This window comes from Anabrus simplex, chromosome 13 (genome assembly GCF_040414725.1).
Source record: "Anabrus simplex isolate iqAnaSimp1 chromosome 13, ASM4041472v1, whole genome shotgun sequence".
Taxonomy (NCBI): domain Eukaryota; kingdom Metazoa; phylum Arthropoda; class Insecta; order Orthoptera; family Tettigoniidae; genus Anabrus; species Anabrus simplex.
Window position 1 is genome coordinate 49,366,690 of NC_090277.1, and position 15,016 is coordinate 49,381,705.

Below are 15,016 nucleotides of genomic sequence, written 5' to 3' on the forward strand. Positions count from 1 at the left end.
TTAATTTTTCGACGTTGAACTTTCTCTTTCCACTTTGTTTATTCCTTCGCTTTACTGCATCAATCTTCAGTCTAACTTCAGCTATTACCAGGTGGTGGTCGCTTCCATAATCTGCGCCTCTTTTGTTCTGAGTATCTAAGAGGGATTGTCTCCACATCTGGCTGATTGCAAAGTGATCAATTTGATTTTGTGTTCTCCCATCTGGCGAAACCCATGTTACTTTGTGACATGTCCTGTGAGGAAAAATTGATCCACCAATCACCAAGTGGTTATTTTTTCAGAATTCAACAAAGCGCTCTCCATTGTCATTCTGGACTCCCACTTCGTGTTTGCCTAGAACTCTTTCCACCCCGTTACATTTATTCCCAATCTTGGCATTCAAATCACCCGTTAGCATTTCGATTTCTTTCTTCTTAATCTTTGTCGGGACATTTTCAAGCTGTCCATAAAATTGGTCCTCTTCTGGCTCTGTTGTTTCTGTTGGTGCATAGCACTGTACTAGATGAATATTTCTAACTCTTGTCTTGAACCGTGCAGTAATGATGCGGTCTGAAACAGGGTTCCAGTCAAGGCGGTATTTTTGTGCTTGTCAGCAACAGTCCCACTCCGCTTTGGTGGTCATCATCATCTTCCTTTCCTGAATATAATAATATTTTGCCATCTCTCAACTGATGCTCTCCAAATCAATTCCATCTGTTTCACTCAGTCCAAGCACCATCATCTTATAGCGATCCATTTCCTTTGAAATCTGCTTCAACTTCCCTGCTATGTACATTGTTCGCACATTCCTGAAATCAATTCGAGTCCGAGTTTTCATTCCAAAAGTTGTCATTGAGATATTCATCCGTTTTACTTTTGTATGTGTTTCTGTAATACATGATTCTCGGGTGTGCAAGTTATTAGCCCACAGCACCAAAAGCCCAGTGGAGGGGCTGCCTCCTATAGCATGTAGGCGTGCTTATTTTTTGTCAAGGTTTCTTCCTTTAGCCTTTGGAGAACTAACTCGCTATACTACAAGGCAGTAATTTCACCAGACCCATGTTAGCCGCTATTTTCAGGGTTCCTGTAAGGCCTTCACAGCTACCGTAGCGGTCCCGGGGCACAAGAGTTCCCCACTGTACTTCAACCTTGCAGGCATTCCCCTACTTCTAATGTTGCCCATCTTCTACGATGTGGACGAGAGGTTAGACATACGGGAGACTGAACACCATAATGGAGGACTGTATTGGCGGTTGTCCCAAGTACAGACATAGCTGTAACATGAGACATGCTCTCTCGTATGTTTTCACAATTTGCATAATACTCGTTTGAATTGTGTTTCTGACGTGGTTGATAACGGAAATGTCTGTCACCCAGCATTGCATTCTCATTTCCGTGGCATGTAATTGGCATCCAGTGGTCGATACTTGCTTTCATTCAGTGCAACTGGTCGTACCTCTGTCCTATAGATCTTTGACTTGAGTCAAAATGGCATTCTTTTTTTGTCACGAAGGATATGTGTGACCTTCCACTGAGTTGTAGCAACTCTCGAGTGACATTATGTTAAAATCTAATGCTCACCTTTGTGATGCAAGGAGATGCCTGCCTTCGTTTTCGTACATTTCTGACATTTGTATATGAAATTATTCATTACATGTCTTAATTCTCTTTGAGGAATTAAATGAAAATACTGGTGGATCTTCTCTTTTGGTTCATTTAAAGTGTGTGAATATGTCTTCTAAACTTTATCTTTCAAAATTTCCCAGGTATAATAAACACTTGAGTTTAAATCAGAGGATTATGCAGGGCATGTTTGATGATAACTCTTATTGTTCAAAACACTGACTGAGCAAATGTCATGGGATAGCGGAGCACTGATGCGCAGGTGTGTTGTCTGCGCATCACATGCCCCCTGTGCCAGCCGCAGTTGTATAGGAGACCTTGTGAGCAGTGGCTGTGCATGTGACAGTTGTAACATGGAACGTCGTCGTGAGCTGACACCGTTCGAACTGGGTATGGTGGTCGGTGCTCGACGGATGGGAAGTGAGATTTCGGAAGTGGTGCGGGAATTCGGCTTCACACGATCAACCGTGTCCAGGGTGTATCGTGAATGGTTGAATGCGGGTGTCACCATCCACAACAGACAAACGAACGGCCGTCCCGCCACCCACGATGACCGTGACCTGTGTCATCTGAGATGGATTGTCAATAGTGACACACGGGCAACCGTGCAACAAATCACGGCTCAGTTCAACACAGGCCGTGCTAGACACGTCTCCCAGTGGACAATCCGTAGGAACATGGGTTCTATGGGGTATGGGAGCCGGCGCCGCACATGGGTGTCACTGTTAACCCAACGTGTATGGTGCAGACCATATGAAGCGATGGATCCCGCCTGCCTCGAAGGTGTGGTCCAGGGCGCTTGTGTCTCTGTTATGGTCTGGGGTGCATTTTTCTGGTATGGAATGGGCCCCTTAGTTGTTCTGGAAGAGACTTTGAATGGTACGCGGTATGATGAGCTGCTCGGAGACCATCTCCACCCATTTTTGGCCTTCCAGCGCCCAGACGGTTCTGCGGTGTTTCAAGATGATAATGCACCGCCACATTGCTCCCACGTCGCCTGGGAATGGTTCCAGGAACATGCAGCGGAGGTCCAACGACTGCCATGGTCACCCAGAAGCCCCGATATGAACCCTATCGAGCATATCTGGGATGTCCTGGAGCGTAGGCTCCGTGCCACGGATCCTGCACCCACGAACGGATCAGCATTTGCGGCCGCTCTGCGAACGATTTGGTGTCAGCTGCATCCAGAGTACTACCAGGGACTTGTCGACTCGCTTCCACGGCGTCTCACTGCAGTTCGCACACGCTATTAGGTGACTATCCCCGGACATTTGCTAAGTCAGTGTACTGTGTGTGAACTGTTGTTGCAGAATTCTGTTGCAAAAATGTGAGGTAATTTTCCCTCTCATTTTATTCTGCAAAAAGGGGTAACAAAATATTTTCCAGTTATCAACTTTTAGTTTCTGTTCTTTCCTGAGGTCACACCATGATAGTCTGTTAAGCAGTTGGTACTCCCCTCAGCGCCAACCTCTATACGTGGTATAGACCATCTTTTCTTCCGTAGCCGCCGACCTCTATACGTGGTATAGACCCATACATGGTTTTACATTTACGGCTATAGCGCGAAGAGTTTTGGAGTTATTGATATGCAAATTGTTTTGTTTCCAAGAAGACATTTTCGGGTTTATCAGCGTTGTAAATAAGAATTGAAAAATCGTTATAATGTAGTTGTTTTTGCAAGGATAATTATTTGTCAAATAAGTCTGAGAACTATTCTCTTGCTTTTTTAAAAGTCTGTTTGCTTCATTCTTTCCCACAGAATAAAATAAAGAAAAGATGATCTGAGAAGTTTGTCTTTTCGTGTGATGTTCTTTGCTCTATTTGTACATTGGGAGTGTGGTTTATTTATTCTATTTGCTCTATTTGTACATTGGGAGTGTGGTTTATTTATTCTATTTGTCTTTATTTCTCAGCTTGTAATATTTTCGTAACTCTCCACGAGCGCTCTGTGTAGACATCAGTTAGTGCTGCTTTCTGTCATACGATACGAGAACCATTTGTTCATGGTATATATCTCGCTTGAAAGACAATGTCTCGACCTTTTATCTGAAATATGTATCGAGTTTGTTTGTTTCGTCATAAATGTTATTCCCCTCGTTCAGTTTCGTCCTGTTGCTTTCGGTCTCACTGCAGCTTCATCAGTCCGTGTGACGCACGGCGCTCAGCCGTGGTATGACTGACAGTAACGTACTTGAAATATTGTATAATTCAGATGAACGTTTAGTCGGAAGTTGTAGTGACAGCATAAGCAGCAGTGATAATGAAATAGATGATGTAGCAGTGGTAAATGATGAGAGTGACGATGAGGAGGAAACAGTACTTGGAAATTTCGTGTAAGAAACTAGATAATTATACAGGTCAAAGAGAAGTTTTCAGCGGTGAATTCTGATTGCTAAATTCTCTAATAATACTCACACAGGTCACGGAGACAAATATTGAGCAATTACCTTTTCGGGTTCAGCTGGTGAAAGGTAGTGAAATACGCTCGCTCGGGAGGGGAACGAAATATTCAAGGCCGGCGCGCATCAGATAATACAGTTCCAAGGTTGCAGGAAAGACACTTTATCAGGAAATTAGCACCCAAGAGTTGGAAATCCAAACCTCAGAGACATTGTATCCTGTGTTCAAAACACGGCGAAAAGAAGACGTCAGTGTACTGCTTCCAGGAGTGTGACTTGAGTCCCTGTCACAAGGAGTGCTTTGAACTCTATCTCACGGAACTAAATAACTAGGGAAATGTGAAACAATAATGTAATTATCTGCATGTACACAGTTCTGTCATAAGGTATTCCAAATTTCGTGAAAATCGGGCTACTCTTATACTTGTAGTAACGCTTTAAGTGAATCGATGTATTTCAGTCGCGCGCAGTTGAAATCTCATCCGGCCGCGGGGTAGGAAGCTATTTAAATGGCTGCGACGTTGAGGGGTTAAGCAGTTGGTACTTTAAGAACCAAAGAGAGAGTTAAATAGACTGTACCATATATATGCGAATAATCCCAGCATCCTAATTTTGATTTTATTTGTATAGCTTTGTTAACCCCTTCAGTGGCGGGTTTTGGCAGACCTCCTGTGCCAGAAAAGTGAGGTTTTGTGGAGGAAATTATTTATTTTTAGGAAGCAAGAAATGAATAATAATTATTAAGGGAACACTTTCATATATTATTCCAGGTTAATAAAATCTTACTTTATACTCTCTTTACACTTTTTTACAGTAGGCCTGCGATCTGGTTTCATAAAATATTGGTGTTTTGAGAATACTATCCTGTGAGCAATACATTTTTATTTCAGGCTTTTGTATTATTCCCATCAACAACACTAACACAATAAATTTCTCAATTTCGTAGGAGTTTTTCTTCAGAACTGTGGCCTTGTATGCGGAGATTTATTTACAAGTTTTTCAATGCACTTTTAGCATTGGGCCAATGAATTTCTTCCGTTCACTGCCAAATTTACAACTTCATCCGTTATTCGTTATAACCAGTTCAAAACTGGCAATCACACTCACCTCTGGTAATAATCCAACCCTCACACCAAGATTTCCCGTAAATGGAATTATATTAGGTCTCACACTCTCCCCAGGCTTACACCTTTCTACACGAATGTATGGTATATTCATCACCTACCATCACCTTAGATTCTGACATAATATCTTCTTCACTTTCCCTAGAATTACTAAGAAGAACCAATAGAATTATCACTACTATCAGAAATACTAATGTCACTTAGAGATTTATCTTTGATGTAGTTCCTTATTTTATCTTCAGACAAACTTCTTTACCGTTTCACGCTCGCCATTTCTGTTTACCTCGTCAGCTGGCCAGAGATTGTGTATGTAAAGCAGAGAAGATAAGGCATATTTTAGGCCAGAAGCTTTATGAATACAGCTGGAAATCCTTCCGCCATCTGTTGAGAATGCCGGAAAACATTTTCTGAACAGATCACAGTACTCTAGAAATTATTGGGCGATCGCGAAATGAACACTGCAGCTAAACGGAATTTCTCGGGCGGTGACGTTATGGGCAGGCGTGCAATACCCGAGGATTTCTGGGGCGTGCCACTGAAGAGGTTAAATATTTATAGTTAAAACTATATAGGCTGCAATGAAGTAAGTTGTAAAATTATGAAGTAACTTGTTGTGGCTTAATCTTTGTTAGTATAATCCAGCGGCATTTCAGAATATACTGGTGTCTGGTCTACATTACCAGTTTGCTATAGTAAATATGAATTCAACTGGTGTAAACCAGTAAGAAGCATGTGGAATTTCACAATCTTTCCTTCATAATTGGTTGGAAAATATTGCATATTGCTACTTTTTCTATGAAAACTGAAGTTATTTCGTTCAAAGGCACATGTGAGCCATGCTCAGCTTTTCAATCCGTGATTTTTAAATCTTGCTATTGTTATAACTTTCAACAGACACATTTCACTCGTGAACATACATACAAATTGTCTCTTTTCAGTCACATACTCGCATATACTGTTATAGATTTCTGGAAACTAAGACTTTTGTCTGCAAAATGCCCAGTGGTTACAGTTTATTTGTTCAAGACAAACTTTATTTTTCCTCTAATCATGTACCACACAACTCTTGGCCAGTATATACTTTCTTCTCAGTACGATTACCAATTTTATCTTGATTCTTCTATAGCTGCGAACGACCTATAATGAGAACTCTCACCAGCCATCCTAAACATATGCTACTCTTCAACCAATGCCACTCAAATGACTAGCTGCCTCTGTGGATCCGTGGTAGAGTGTCGGCCTCCGGATCCCAAGATAGCGGGTTCAAACCCGGCAGAGGTAGTCGGATTTTTGAAGGGCGGAAAAAAGTCCAATCGACACTCCATGTCGAACGATGTCGGCATGTAAAAGATCTCTGGTGATACATTTGGTATTTACCCGACAAAATTAATTAAAATCTCAGCCATAGACGCCCAAGAGAGATCCGGTTTACTCTAGGTCCGCTAGATGGCAGACAGAGTAAACCGGAACGTCGAAATTGACGAGCAGACAGCCAGATGGCGTCAAATCGAAATGTCTGCAAACGGTAGCTGAGGCCATACGATTATTATTATTATTATTATTATTATTATTATTATTATTATTATTATTATTATTATTATTTTACTCAAATGACTCAATAAGACCTAACTGTGTCGGTGTGACGTATAGCAACCTGCAAATGACACTATATATATGCGAGGAGACACTTCTTGATGGTGGCGGGAATAGAGTTGTCAACAGATTGGGTGGAAAGATACCACTGTCTAGATTCCTGTATGTCAAAAGTATTGTCACAAGTAATACCCACACCCTTTCACTATATATTCAGTATGTATAGTAATGTTAAGATAAATATTCAACTGATATACCAAGTCTAGTCATAAATATTATTATAAACTTTTTTTATACATACATAATCATTATAGGCATTTATGCCTTTCAGCGTTCAGTCTGCAAGCCTCTGTGAATGTACTAAACGTCGCTGCAATCCTCTATTTGCAACTAGTGCTGTGGCCTCATTTAGTTCTATACTTCTTAAATTGTTAGAAACTGAGCCTAACCATTGTCATCTTGGTCTACCTCTACTTCTCTTACCCCCCATAACAGAGTCCATTATTCTCCTAGGTAACCTGTCCTCCTCCATTCGCCGCACATGACCCCACCTCTGAAGCTGGTTTATGAGTACAGCTTCATCCATTGAGTTCATTCCTAAATTAGTCTTTATCTCCTCATTCCGAGTACCCTCCTGCCATTGTTCCCACCTGTTTGTACCAGCAATCATTTTCGCTACTTTCATGTCTGTTACTTCTAACTTACGAATAAAATATCCCGAGTCCACCCAGCTTTCGCTCCCGTAAAGTTGGTCTGAAAACAGACCGATGTAAAGATAGTTTCGTCTGAGAGCTGACTTCCTTCTTACAGAATACTGTTGATCGCAACTGCGAGCTCACTGCATTAGCTTTCCTACACCTTGATTCAATCTCACTTACTAAATTACCATCCTGAGAGAACACACAACCTAAATACTTGAAATTATTGACCTGTTCTAGTTTTGTATCACCAATCTGAATTCTGTTGAATTTCTTACCCACTGACATCAATTTAGTCTTCGAGAGGCTAATTTTCATATCATTCTCATTGCACCTATTTTCAATTTCCAAGATATTAGACTGTGGAGAAAGGAAGGTAATCTTTCTCCACTATCTTAGTGCAAGACTTAAGGAAAATAATGGATAGGAAGAGCATTTTGACATATCAGGTACTGTTTCTTTACCAACTATATGTTCATCCTATTTCAGAGAAGAGTATTCTGAAAGAAAGTTATCTTCTGCAGCAGCCAATTACTGTAATGTGCAGATAAGTGTACAACATAGTTACTTATTTTACATATAAAACTATGGATTTTCTTGTTTTAAATATTAGTCAACGTTTTATGCAGGATATTATAATGTTGATAACCACACCCGGTCAACTGGAGTGGTACATTGATGATGATGATGATAAAATGTTGATGTCCCATTTTATAAAGTATAGTTAAATAATGTTGTTTTAGGATTCTAATGTATTCAGATTTGTTGATCCGTACTAATATGTTAGTGATACATTATTCAATCTATTTGTTTTTAACATGTTTGTTTTAAGTATTAACTTTGTGTAAATTTATCTGAAGAAGGCCCAATTAGGGTCGAGGTATCTACTATTCGTGAATGTCATGTATATTGTATAGATAAGTAGATGAGTTGATTTTTTTATAAGGAACATTGCCTATCCACGAAGTAGGTGTATACCGTATTTGCTTGTGTAATTTCCCCGCATTTTTAGAATTTTTTAACCTCAAAAACTGCAGTGGGGAAATTATGCAAATTTGATTTTGAATCTAAAATGCCCGTTAAATTCCACCACTTTTCAGCATGGTCCTTTGTCAATCCCTGGCATAAAGGCGTCATCCATAAAAAGAAAGGTTGTTCGTCTTTATGAATCTACTCAGCCATCCTGCGCTTGCTTTAAACTGCGAGTTACCTATATTGCTTTTATTATCGTAGATGTACTATACCCTACAGGGCATAAACAATAATGGATTATCGAACTTACCTGCTTACCTGTTGATAAACAACTGCTCCAGCCTAGCTGCAGCCGGTAGACGGTCGATTTGGGGTTCTTGTGACGAGAGTATCATGGGACAAGGTTACTACACTATTAAATTTTAATTACGGAAATGAGGAACTCCATTATTATTTGACTCTTTACTAGACAAAGCATATTCGATTAAAAGAAAAAAATTTTAGTTATCACAATACCACTTTTACAATAGTTCGCACTCGTAGTGCAAAGATAACTGCCATAAAGGCTTACATCTATAATTTTCACAAAATAGAATGAATGACGTTACAAAATGAAATTTCGTGATGATGCCTTGCGTAGGAGTAGATAAGTGAACCAAAAATAGGTCCTTTACATGGAACAGCACCCATAGACCTATAAAATTAAAAAAAAAATGATGCTAGGATTAAGGACGTTTCGCAGAAATAAAACTATTACTAAAGGTTCTCTCCCATTTTGGGGACATATTTACATGTAAATAGCCACTCGGCGTGTTACAAGTGACGAATAAGGTAAAGCAAACACTGAAGCTAATATGCTACCCGACTACTTATAAAAATTCATAGGGATGTAAATCCATATCTCTGAGCAATCTCTGTACATACTAGATAGACTAACAATACTAACCCCATTAGTACCAAGACATCATACATATACAAATACACATCCATATTGACACATAAGTGGAAAAGAAAAGGGGAAAACAAAAAGAAAGAATAGCTGTCACAAATAATTCTCTGCCTGAAGCAGAATACCTTACCACACTTGGCTTTTAAAAATGGCTGCGGATCCCCGGAGTGCAGGGTTGGGACATTGGCTTGTTCATCTCGCCTGTAAAGCCTCTCCCATCCCACACAAAAAAATCAGAAATAAGGGTGCTAGTGGCCTGGTCTCTCTGCTTTCTGGACTAACTTCACAAAAGGGCTTTTAATCACGTCTTCTCTTGACAAACCAATAAGCCGTAGAACAAATCAGGTTATAATAACTGACCACCACGGGCCTAATTTATCTCATATAAGTACTATACTGTGCTACTTCTCATACAGTTACCATCTTCTATACTTATGTCGTGCTCTTGGTAGCCTCTAGGTCCAAGGTTCAAGTCCATGTTTGGCAGAGTAAAATGGAGTCAAAGATTTTAATGACACAGCCTACGATGTGGTTTAATTTCACCCGGACTCGATCAATCTATCTATCCTTCCAAATAGAGAAAATTATAAACCACTCCAAATAATCCTTACTCACAAGAAAATTTTATCTGACGATAGACATTAAGGAATATGCTGATCTAATATCCACTAAACAACCTTAAGAACCTTAGATACTCTACTTCCACCACGTAACATACTCACGTCGCTATCTTCTACATAAGTTATTTATATTTTATAGTTTTAGTACCTTTAAAACCATCTTAATAAATAGCCTGACGGGCTATAATCAAGTCATATGCAAATATTTACAAATTTAACTACTACATTTCTGCGTAACGAACCCCAATCCCAACACATGCCAACAAATACGGTTCACTTATCTGGCATTTGATGACCTCCTTATCCCTTTGTCAGGGTTAGGCTGTGCCTGCTCAGCCTATCATGGTAGCAATGTGGTCCTGGGTCGATCCTCTGGGTCCAGTCTCCATGGGTAGCTTGTTCATGAGGCCGTCTTCTTGAAGGATGACCGTTCATGAGGTCGTCTTCTTGCGGTTGTGGTCGGAAGGTCTCGTATCACACGTCTCTCGAAACACGGCACAGGTCTTCACTAGAATGAAATGCCTAATTTATTAACAACACATCACTCCCAGTACTTTTATTTAATTTTTGAGACAGAAATCAGTACTGGCAATCTGCGGCGTTAAAAATTATTTGTTCCCCTTTAGCTGCTTAACCGCGCACAAATGTATGTAGGCAATATATCCACTATCTAGAATCAGTAACTTAATCAATCGAACAAATTGTCATTATCTCATGCTGGACTGATTCAGACTCATAGTCTAGTGGAATAACACAAGTGGCTTTAGTTTATACTTGCACTTCCTCTGCATTTCGCAATATATTTGCGGGGTTACTCATACCGCTTCATGATGAAGTCTATATGTACGGCCTCATCCACAGTCGGTTAATTAGGCACTCGCGACCTCACTGTACAGTGTCTAAATACCATCATACAATTGAATAATTACTGGAAAGTTTATGGATCACCGATCGGCACAACTGCACTAAAGTAATCATAGTCTTTGTCCTAAGCAAAGTTTTCTGGCACAAATACAGGCAGACACGCGATACGACTAGCAGCAATCTCGCCATCGAATGAACAACCTCCCTCCATATCTCTCATCTCTTATAGGGGGCAAAAAGCGAAGCGGCACGAGGGAAAGTCCCTCGAAACACTCTTGAGTTTGGTATGCAGCCACTAAAGAGTTTCCCTTGGTGGTCGGATTATTACGCAGTTATTAATCTCATTCCTTGTTAACAACATTAAATGTATCATTGGCTTCACAAAATTCTGGAGATGATTTTAATCTTTTTATCATTCTGGAAATCCTTCAGATAGAGGAAATAACACTCGATTCCCGTGATGGGGTGAACCTGACTACTCCCACTTAAAATATTGTTAGGGTGGTATGGTACTTCCCAAAACAAAATTCTTATCTTGCTTTCCTTCTCCCACATATCTTCTGTTTCACTTGTGCATAACCACACCCTGCCTAGGGAATCACCTCCTGAGTTCCCGCGTTCTATGTGGCATCACGCCCTTACAGTTGGCGTCATGTTGCGCAATATTACTTCTGCGTTAAATATCGCTTATTAATGAATGAACAGAATGGTGCAGTACGTTCCTCGACAACAGGTATATGGAAAGAAAAAATATTTAAGATACTTTTAGTGTTTGGGTAGAATGCATACGTTGCTGAGAATATTTAACTTATGACTATGTTTAATGTCTCAATTGATAGATAAATGAGGAGGCTACCTGTTGCAAAAAATAAATAAATAAATTAAAAAATCTGAAACTTAGTTTCTATGAAATAGCACTTCAAAGTAAGGCAAAATTTGTGCACTAAATATGTGATGTCACACGCATACTTTGTTACAAGATGGCGCTGTGTTGACTCGCGCGCTCAGTTGGAGGTTAGCTTTCGTCATGAATACATCGTGGTCAGGTGTATAGAATAACAAATTTAATAATGGAAAAGAAAGATTTGACGTCACACGCTTACTCTGTCCATTGCAAAAATACTGTTTGTCAATGTTACGGAGTATAGTGGATGTGCAGAGGTGAAAGAAGGTGCGGGGGTGAACAGGTCTCAAAATACGAAATTAAAGTTAAGATAAAATTTAACAAGGTTATATTTTCTTTTCAAGATTAAGAAATAACAAATAGAACAGGTACTCAGTAGCCGAAACACAATTCGAAAATGTACAATTACAGTGATTACAGGATTTGGGCTCCGAGAGCCAGACACACAATTCTTGAGCTATAAGCCCAACCTTACGATATATAGAATTCAACAAAGGGGCAGAAGACCCCTATCATGCCCAGGAGCACTTGCTCCCAATTACACAGTAAAGCCTCCTCGAGGCGCGCAGAAAACAAAATTTTAGAAAGAGCAACCTGCTCTTAAGTTCGAGCCTATCAAAGGCCACACCAAACTCCACTTTCAAGTTGTCCTCCAAGGACATGAAAACAGGGGTAAAAATACCCAACCTACTGAGGCCTATTAAGTAAAGAAACAGGTCAATTACATGGCCTTTAAAATACCAACTTGAGAGGAGGCTTTCTTGCACTCGTAATACACTTAATATAAAACCTACTTGGCACTAGGCCGTTACTGCAAGGGCTAATCCCATAGTAGAGAGGTGACTTATAGAAGAAGACAATTTACATTACATTAAGGAAGAAACGGATGAGAAAATAAGTTCACCTCAACGCAATATGAGTGGGAGCTCGAGAGGGTTAAGCACTCTCTATCCCAATATGTAGTTTAAAAGATAGAATTGATACTAGGTGTCTTTACATTTTAGGGGAAAAGTTACATGGTAGAAAGGCTTTGGACCTGCCCCGAGAGTTAAACTGCTGAGCTAGCAAGAAAAGAAGTTATTAAACGGCCATTACCTGGTGGCTGAACTGCTGCCCGAAGAAAGAGGCGCTTCCCGCCCCCTGCTACGTACTTTACACACTGATAGATGTTACTGAAGTGGCGCGGAGACCCGAAAATCAGCAGTTTATATACCCTCGTGGAAAGTTCGAGGCGTTTCAGGAATGAGAACACCCTCCCACAAGAATTTTATTGGCTAACCACGAAAACCCCTACACAAGATGAAGAAGAAACACATAATTGGTGGAAAATTAATTACAGAAATTCCCTATTGGTTAAATTCAAAACTGGCGGAAAGAAAGGGTTAATATTGCCAACTTAAACAATAACTGAAAGAAATTTAACAAAGAACAAACTTATGAACACAAAATTTCTCCAAAAACATAGTTCTTTCACTTCGCACTAGGGTGCACAATTGTAGTTCTTCAGTAGTGCCATCTGGAAGAGAATGTCCACACTTCTTACTACAGGCAAAACAAAAATACATCGAAAACGAGCCAGTTCAGAAACTTCAAAATTTACATGTAGGGACATCTTCTGAGAAACTTGAGAATTAACACAGTAGATAAAGTTCAGACTTCCTCCAGTAGAGGAGTTTCAACTGGCGCAAAGTTTGAATTAGCGGCGTGGAGGTGTACCACCCGGTACAGTCAACAGTGCAGATATTCCAACAACACTGAGTTAATTAGCTGTTGAGTGTATTTTGTGCATGTCAAAAAGGACCAATCATGGTTAGAGTTTTATCGCTTTGTTGTTCAAAAACTTGAATTTGATTATGAGTACTCTGTCCTTTATTTCTCATCATTGCCAACCAATAAATTAATACTATGTACATTCTAAAAATACTACACGCTGTCATTCTCTTTACATACATGCTATAGAAATAATTACTATCCTTCACAGTAAATGTATTGTTAGTTTGCAACCATTAATCTTCATTTACTAGTTTTAAATCCATCCAGTTTTAAGATTTTTAAGTATTTCTGCGACCATTTTTGTTGAAAATGAAATGTGTCCATTAACCGATAGGCGATAAAGTGCGGTGGTTGTTACAATGGAAGACGGACACTGCCTCTCCTGAGCTAAAACCTTGTAATTTTGCTTTTCCTTATAGATGGGGCTAGTTCTTTATTGCAATGTATTCATCGAAGTTTATAGTTGTTCCTGTTGTCACTGTAATACCTGCCATGTTAGCAAAAAGAAGTTCCTTGCAAATAATTGGTCACATGACATTGATATTTTCGTGGTGAAGAGTAATTTTTTTAGACTGAAGTTTCGTGTTTACATTCGTAAATATGGCAGTACCCAGGTCAAAATTCCCCTAGTAAAACAGCATAAATCCAGTGGTTTTCCAGGCAGCTGAGTGATTAATCTACAGAACTAGACGTTCTTGATTCATTCTGGGGAACTGATTCCTAGACACACATAACAGATGTAACAAACAAGTTTGTACGTGACTCGCTTCTCCCCGGTGGTGATACTCAGAATAAATGGGGAGAGATAAAGGTGGGTGAAAAAAATTCAGCCTCCAATGGGTTAAACGGGAAATTCTTTTTCAGAATTTTAAGGGGAAAATTGGCGGTTAATACGTTATATGATGGCGTCCATTATGTGAATTAGTATAGTGTTTTGCTCGGCCTATTTTTATGACTGGTTGCTTGCTTTTCAGCTATGAAACACCCACTGATTACTATGTATTTGCTTGTTGAAGTAAAGTTTTACTTTTCTGCCAGTTGTGAATACAACTTTTGCTAATATCGTTCTTAATTCCCATTGCATGATTTACGATAAATATTCTCTGCTTCTTTAATAATGCTAAGCTTTTCTTTACCCAAGAACAAGCGATACTGAGAACTTGTTCCACCTGCAGCTAAAGTAACAGGTGATTCTAACATGTAATACTCTTCTAATTAGGTAACCGACGCTGTACACAATGCCAGTGTATAATGGGATTCAGATATTACAAGGATGGTAACAATCTTACTCTGACTAATGCGCACACCTGCATATTTTGGTACGAACTGTTGAAAAAATATGTGGAGAATACTCATTATATGTAGTCAACTATGTTCAGATATTCATATTACTCTTAAGTGTGCATGACCTACCTGGGTTTGAAAGATTAAAACATTATGTTCAAACTTGCTGAGACCATTACTAGAGTTTATTTGGTATTTTTTGTGAATGTTCTATTTATTCTAACCCGTCTGTTT

The 15,016-nt window shown here is 39.5% G+C and overlaps 1 protein-coding gene across 3 annotated transcripts in view; it reads left to right on the forward strand.

Moving 5' to 3' along the window:
• The window catches only part of LOC136885040 (uncharacterized), a 125,095-nt gene that overhangs the window by 20,610 nt on the left and 89,469 nt on the right, over positions 1 to 15,016 (forward strand). The gene's annotated exons all lie outside the window — the stretch shown is intronic.